The sequence below is a fragment of the Helianthus annuus genome, chromosome 2, assembly GCF_002127325.2.
Source record: "Helianthus annuus cultivar XRQ/B chromosome 2, HanXRQr2.0-SUNRISE, whole genome shotgun sequence".
NCBI lineage: Eukaryota > Viridiplantae > Streptophyta > Magnoliopsida > Asterales > Asteraceae > Helianthus > Helianthus annuus.
The window spans coordinates 54639139-54647486 of record NC_035434.2 but is presented as its reverse complement, the minus strand read 5'-3'; the positions used below and the strand labels follow the sequence as shown (position 1 = coordinate 54647486).

General features: G+C 42.6%; 1 non-coding gene across 1 annotated transcript; it reads right to left on the bottom strand.

Annotated features, from left to right (window-relative positions):
- Positions 1 to 1667: 1667 nt before the first annotated feature.
- Positions 1668 to 1773, bottom strand: LOC118489897. Its single transcript, XR_004887909.1, has one exon. It is a non-coding gene; the product is annotated as a small nucleolar RNA R71 (small nucleolar RNA).
- Between the last annotated feature and the right edge of the window lie 6575 nt (positions 1774 to 8348).

The following is an 8348-nucleotide window of genomic DNA, read 5'->3' as shown; positions in this document are numbered from 1 at the left end:
AAGGGTTAGGGTTGGTTATTGATTAATTGGTCATCGGGAAACAACCTCGCGTTTATATAATCCGAGTACTTTGTTCCCTTTTATCACTTCAATCATCTATACACGAGTTATGTCTATGTAACTCTTTCTAGTTGAATTACACACAATTGTTTAAAGAAACTGAAACCTAAGGTGATCATTGTTCTCTCCTAATTTGTTTTACAACCAACTTTGAATTGAATTAGTTTTTAATTTAGTTTTCTAAAACAACAATCCAAACTCTTGAATTTTAATTTTCTGCAATTTAGTCTAATAATTAGTTTAAGTACAAAGCTATACATTCAACACATCTTCCACATACTCCCTGAGTTCGATACCCTACTACCACTATCTATAGTTGTTTGGGGATTAAATTTGCGTGACCCACGACATCACGTCAAATTTTGGCGCCGTTGCCGGGGAGAGCCGGATGAGCCGGAAAGTGATGTAGAAATGGTTCCGAGTGGGGACGAGGATTATGCGGACGAGCCGCATGGTGGTGCAAATGTTGGTCTAGGGGGTTGTGGTGGAGGTCACGGTGGTATGTTCTACGACTATGCGCAGCAACCTTATGAGCCGGGGTGGGCTTATAGTGGTTCAATGCAAGAGGTGATCGAAAGTCAACGTCCGCCGGCATCTATTTTTGATACATGGTCGGGGTCGGAGAGGACGTTGTATGATCAAAACACGAGGAATAGTGCAAGCATAGAGCGGTCGTTAAAACATAGCTTCGATCGCCATGAGGCATGGAACCGTACCTTCGCATATTCTCGAGAGGTGGATACTAATAATAGATATCATGATGATCAAATGAGGCGGATGCATGCGGATTGGCATGCCGGAAGGCCGGTGGTTGAGGATCCACAACATGTGGATTATGCCTCATTGCCGCCTTATGATGGTAGCATTTCATATCCGACTCCACCACTCCACCATTCTCAATGGCTTGACCCAAGGCAACAGGAGGGAGCGCAACAACAAGCAGGGAGTAGCAGTGGCGCATTCGGATTTGGAGAGTGGAATGATATGATGTCATCCATCTTTGGACCTCCAGGACTGCGCTACTATTAATCAGGTGGTATTCCCTCTTGTGTATAGTTTGTACATATTTTTTTTGGTTTATGTTGGTTATGGTAGGGAGGATGGGTGGTGTTTGATTATGTGGTTGATTGTTGGGTTGGTGTTTGTTGGTGGTGTCGTGTTTAAAAAAAAAAAAGAAAAACATAAAAAAAATATAAAAAGAAAAATACAAAAAGAAATTTGGGGTTTGAGAAAACAAGCTTTTATTGATGGTGATTGAGTTTAGTGATCAAAGCCTCCCAAAGCCATACATTGGGGTCAATGTATCCCAAGTGTGGGGATGGGGGGAAATTTTGAGGTAAGAACAAACTCGTTGCAAAGTTTACCGAAGTACAAAGGGTTAGCAACGGAGGAGCCGTATTTCCATTTAGAGGCCTATGACTCAATTTGCAACACTTTTGGGAGTCAAGGTTTTTCGGCCGATGAAGTCAAGTTGGTCTTATTTCAGTTTTCTTTGGAGGATAAGGCAAAGAAGTGGTTCTACACTTTGCCTTCGACATCTATTTACACTTGGGGGGAAATGCAACAAACTTTCTTAGACGAATTCTATACCGCCCCAAAGACCAGTGATGCTAGAAAGGGGTTGAGGAGCTTCCAACAACAACATGGTGAGATGTTCCATGAAGCGTTTGAACGATTCAATATGATGATAAAGAATTGCCCTCACCATGGAATCGAATTGTGGGAGTTAATGAATGCTTTTCACGAGGGGTTGAGTGCCGAAGATGCTCGCGATTTGATGTCCATTACCGGTGGGACTTTTGGAACAAACTATGAGAATGAAGATTGGGAGTTCTTGGAAAGCATGGCAACTACGTCAAAGAGGAAAGCTCAAGATTCAAGAAGAGCCTAACCGACCACTACCCGACCGCAAGTGCACGCCATAGATGATGGTAATGTTCAAACCACTAACCAAATATATGATGTTTGTGCTTTGTGTAATGAAATAGGTCATGCGGCTGAAAATTGCCAAGGGATGTTGGACGGGCAATACGAGGAAGTCCATGCGGTTCAAGGTCAAGGTCAAGGAGGAGGTGGTAGGAACTACAACTACATGAATTCTAATACCTACCACCCCGGATTGAGGAACCATCCGAACTTTAGATATGGGAACCCTTCAAATCAAGCAAACCCAAATTTTCAAGGTAGCCAAGGTAATTTTGGTTCACGGCCATCTTACAATAATCAAGGTGGATACCGAGGCGGAAATAACCAAGGTTATCAAAAGCAATACCAAACGGGTCAAGAGCAAGGGGGGTCTTCGGGTGGAAACGAGGTGATGGAGATGTTGAAGAGCATGCAAATGGAGATGCAAAAACGGAACCAACTTGACGAAGTGCGAATGCAAAAAGATGAGGTTCGTGATAAAAGCATCCAATCACTAACAACCCAAATGGGTCAATTAGCAACCGATGTGGTGGAATTGAAGAAAGGAAAGGGTCAACTTCCAAGCGACACTAAGGTAAACCCTTCACATGGTTCGTCACGAGGTAATGTTAACATTAATCATGTTAGTGTTTTAAGAAGTGGGAAAGAATTTAAAGCCAATTTGTCACTCGAATTGGTTGAGGGGGTGGTTGAGGATATCACGGGAATTGAAAGTGATGATGAACTTTCACCGGTTAAACCAAAAGAAACAATTGTTAAAAAACCGGGTTTGGGTGAAAGTGAAAAGAATGAAAAAGTTGAGGGTGAACCGAGTCAAGTTCCATTTCCATCGGCCCTACTTGACCCGGGAAAGAAAAATTTTATTATGTCGAGAGGTCCTCAAAAAGAGGAGATGTGGGATATGTTCAAACAAGTAAAAATAAATCTCCCACTCCTCGATGCAATAAAACAAGTCCCCGCTTATGCAAAATTCTTAAAAGAATTATGTACACAAAAAAGGCAAAACAAGAAGAAAGTGCCTAAGCGGGTGGATTTGACCGGGCAAGTAAGTGCGGTGTTGAATGGAGAGCTTCCTCCTAAGCTCCAAGATCCGGGTACGCCATTGATTAATGTACAAGTTGGTAATTTTCAAATGGCTAAGGCGTTGCTAGATCTTGGAGCCGGAGTTAGCATTTTACCGGGGGGCTTATACGACCAATATGACTTTGGTCCATTAGCAAGGGTGGAGACGACGGTTGTTTTGGCCGATTTGTCTCATAAGTTGCCTCGGGGTATGGTTCAAAATGTTATTGTAAAAATTGATGAGTTTTATTACCCGGTGGACTTCTTAGTCTTGGATTACTCATCGGCGGACCCTAAGCAACAACAAAATATAATTTTGGGTCGGCCATTTTTAAGCACCGCACATGCTATTATTGATTGTAGATTTGGTACAGTTGATATGGCGTTTGGAAATCGAAAAATGCGTTTGAATGTTTTTACTAACAATTCTAATGCTAACGGTGTTGATGAGTGTTTCATGGCAGACATAGTAGATGGATGCAACCCGCATGAGTATGAGGAGGATGGTTTGGATATTTGCCTGTGTGACTTTTCTGAACAGGTACATGCTTATGCACTACGGGTTAAAGAGGAAGCACAAGATGCTATGGCAATGAAAGAAGGTAGACCACCATGGACCCATCAATTCGAGGGTTTACCGGTGGAGATCGATTCGGGTACAAAACCATCAATGGAGGAAGCACCAAAGTTGGAGCTCAAGGACTTGCCTAACCATTTGAAGTATGTATTCCTAGGGGATAATGACACTTTACCGGTCATTATTGCCTCTAATTTGGAGTTGGCATAGGAGCAAGCATTGATGGAGGTTTTAAAAGCGAACAAGGGTGCTATTGGATGGACGATTGCCGACCTCAAAGGAATTAGTCCATCCATTGTCATGCATAAAATCATCACGACCGAAGATGCCAAACCGACACGAGAAGCTCAAAGGCGGTTGAACCCGAACTTAAGGGAGGTAGTTAAAAAGGAGGTAATTAAATGGTTGGATGCGGGAATCATCTATCCGATTTCGGATAGCGCTTGGGTAAGTCCCACCCAAGTTGTGCCTAAGAAGGCCGGCATTCAAGTAGTCAAGGATGAAAGTGGTGAACAAATTGCCACCCGACCGGTTACCGGGTGGCGGGTGTGTATTGACTACCGAAAATTGAATGCAGCCACTTCTAAGGACCATTTCCCGCTACCTTTTATTGGCCAAATTATTGAAAAACTGTCGGGTCAAAAATATTATTGCTTCTTAGATGGGTATTCGGGTTATAATCAAATCGCCATACACCCGGATGACCAACACAAGACAACCTTCACATGTCCATATGGCACCTTTGCGTTTAGGCGAATGCCATTTGGCTTGTGTAATGCTCTGGCAACGTTCCAACGATGTATGATGAGTATTTTCTCGGACATGGTTGGAGAGTCGCTCGAAGTATTCATGGATGATTTCTCCATTTTTGGCACTACTTTTGATAATTGTCTCAACGAATTGCAAAAGGTTTTGAAAAGGTGCGTTGAGAAAAATTTAGTGCTAAGTTGGGAGAAAAGTCATTTCATGGTGCAAGAGGGCATTGTGTTGGGGCATGTGATTTCGGAAAGGGGGATGGAGGTGGATAAGGCAAAGATACGGGTAATATCATCTTTGCCACCTCCTAAAAATGTTAAGGGTGTAAGGTCATTCTTGGGACACGCGGGTTTTTATCGACGTTTCATTAAGGGTTTTAGTGTTATCACCAAACCCTTATGCAATTTGTTATTAAAAGATGTCCCGTTTGATTTTACTAACGAGTGTATGCAAGCTTTCACTGTTTTGAAGGAACACTTGGTCAAGGCGCCTATCTTGCAACCACCCGATTGGTCAAAGCCGTTCGAGATAATGTGTGATGCGAGCGACACCACTATTGGTGCAGTTTTGGGTTAACGGGTTGACAAGAAACCGGTGGTTATTTACTATGCAAGCAAAACTTTATCCGAAGCGCAACTTAACTACACCACAACCGAGAAGGAATTACTAGCGGTGGTGTATGCTTTGGATAAGTTTCGCTCGTATATTTGGGGAAGCAAGGTAGTGGTTTATTCGGATCATAGTGCGGTCCGGTACTTGATGGAGAAAAAATATGCGAAGCCGCGTTTGATTCGGTGGGTCTTATTATTACAAGAGTTTGATCTAGAGATCCGAGACAAGAAGGGAAGCGAGAATGTGGTAGCGGATCATTTGTCTCGGATTCCGGTGGAGGGGACCGATGATGTGAGTGAAATCAATGAAAGTTTCCCCGATGAGCAACTTTTAGCCGTGTCCACTTTTGTTGCACCGTGGTACGCTCATTATGTCAACTATTTAGCCACGGGTGCCATTCCAACTCATTGGACCAAAAAGCGTCGACAACAATTCATGGTCCAAGTAAAGCAATACATTTGGGATGAGCTGGATCTCTTCAAGATCGGACCGGATCAGGTTATACGGAGGTGTGTGCCCGAGACGGAAGTGTTGGAAATCTTAACGCATGCCCATTCGTCCGCTTGTGGGGGTCATTTTAGTGGGCATAAAACATGCTATCGGGTACTTTCTTGTGGGTTTTATTGGCCCACTATTTTCAAGGATGCAATTGAGTTCGCCCGGAATTGTATAAATTGCCAAAAGATGGGTAGCATATCGAAAAGGGATGAGATGCCACTACAACCAATCTTGGTTGTAGAGATATTTGATGTATGGGGTATAGATTTTATGGGTCCGTTCCCGAATTCAAATGGTTTTCTTTACATTCTTGTGGCGGTGGATTATGTCTCGAAATGGATTGAGGCTATTGCTACACGAACGAACGACCATTCGGTTGTTTGTAAATTTGTTCAATCCAACATCTTCTCTCGCTTTGGAATCCCGCGGGTTATTATAAGTGATGGTGGTTCACATTTCAAGAACTTCAACTTCGGAAAATTATTGAAGAGGTATAGCGTGAACCACCGAGTCGCCACACCTTACCATCCGCAAACGAGTGGACAAGTCGAAGTGTCCAACCGTCAAATCAAGGAGATTCTCATGAAGACGGTAAGAACGGATAGAAAGGATTGGTCGAGCAAGTTAGATGATGCTTTGTGGGCATACCGTAGGGCCTACAAGACTCCGATTGGCACAACACCTTACCGGATGGTGTATGGTAAGGGTTGTCACTTGCCAATGGAGTTGGCGCATCGGGCACATTGGGCGATCAAGACAGTCAACGCGGATTACGATGAGGCGGGTAAATTGAGAAAGTTGCAATTGAGCGAGATAGAAGAGATTCGAGATGAGGCGTACGAATGTGCATCGGCTTATAAGGATAAGCTAAAGAAAGTACATGATGCGAAATTGCGCAAGAAAACGTTCGAAGTGGGGCAGAAAGTTTGGTTGTACAACTCACGATTGAAGATGTTCGCGGGCAAGCTTAAAAGCAAATGGATGGGTCCGTATGTTATTCGAAGAGTTGGGCGATTTGGTGATGTAGACATCCAAGACGAGCAAACATTGAAACAACAAACGGTGAACGGTCACCGCTTGAAGCCGTACTTGGAGGGAAATGACATCAACAACTTGGAGCTTGACAAAGCGGGTTACATCTTATGCCCGGTCGATGAGGAACAACTATGAGAGGCCCAGGTTTGGTGGTAGTGTACATAGTAGTATTTTGTTTTGTTTTGTTTTGTATAATTAATTGCCATAGTTCCTCGAAGTCCATGTTCGAAACAAGTGTGGGGATGTTCGGGTCACGAATTGCTCTTACATTGTGTTGAGGACAACACGGGATTTTTGAGGGGGTAGGGTAATTTTTACAAGTTTTTGAAAAAATTAAAAAGCATAAAAAAAATCGAAAAAGTTAAAAAAAAATCTAAAAAGTTTTACATAAAAACTCGAATTTTGGAGAACCAAAACTGCCCAGTATGCACCGTAAATTACGGTACGGCCGTAATTTACGGTGGTGGTTGAAATAAGTTGAGCTTTACGGTGATATTCTACTGAGTTACGGCAGAGAATTGAGGTTCAGTGTTTACCGTAAATTACGGTCATACCGTAATTTACGGTGGACGTTGCAATTGTTGGGGTTTTACGGTGTAAGTCTACTGACTTACGGTGAAAAATTGATGTTCAGGTCTCACCGTAATTTACGGTGAGACCGTAAATTACGGTACGCAGGAAACGTGTGTCGGTCGTTTGGGGTTCCGTAATTAAAAGAAAAAAAAATAATAATAAACAACATCACGTGACTTTAACCCTAGCCACACATTCTTTGCATTCCACAATCTTCCATCACTATCATCTTTCTCTCAAACAAACCCACAAACCTCCATAGCTTCTCCTACCTTCAAGCTTTCATAAACCCTTCAATTTTTGTCCAAATCAAGTGAAATTTTGGTCTAACTTGACTAATTTTTCACAAGATTGTTGATTTTGACGAAAGATCTCTGAGAAAACGCACTTTTGGGGTCCGAATTCGAAACCCTAGTTTGAGATAATTTGGGGGTTTTGGAGTTTTTGGTTTCACAAGCACTCTTCCATCTTTAAACAAGGTATGAAAGCTTATGTTGTTATATTTTGGTGCTACATTGTGAAAAGTAAGGTGATTTAGGTTATTTGCTCTTGCCCACTTGCTTGTTGTTAAGATATGATTATGAAATTGATTATTGAACATGGTTTGTGGTTGTAGATGTAGGATATGTGGTTAAAGTAGTGAACTTTTGGGATGTTCTACATTGTAGAGACACCATGCCCAATTTTTGAAAAAATTCTTGATACACTTTTGGTTCACTAGCATCTACAACCATGATAACAAGCAAGTGTGGGGATGATTTTGAAGAGAGGGTTTAATTTGGTGTTTGCTTTTGTTGCTTGTCTCATGTGTGTAGGTAATGGCTAAGACAAAGGAACAAGCGGGATCAAGTTCATCATCATCAAAAGGCAAGGGCAAACAAAAGGAGCAACCACCAAGAAAGAGGCAATATATGGGTAGGGTTAGTGAAAGCGAAAGTGAAGGCGAAGAAGAGAGGGCGTTAGACCCGAGTGAAAAGCCGGTATGGAACTCGGGGTCTTTGGATGATCAACCCGAGATTTGGCAGCCAACACTTTACAATGATTGCATGAATAAGTTGAAAAACAAGGCAGCCGCGTTTATTTGTGAGAAAGAAGTTGATGAGCCCCAATTTGGCCAGTTCGGGGTGTTTGCTAAGTTTCGCGCTTTAGGTTGGGGAATGTTTGGACGTATACTCAGTCGGAACGTTATCATAAGTTGAAATCGGAAGGTCAACGGTGGAGGGCATTAAAATTGGGTGCAAGAGAGTTG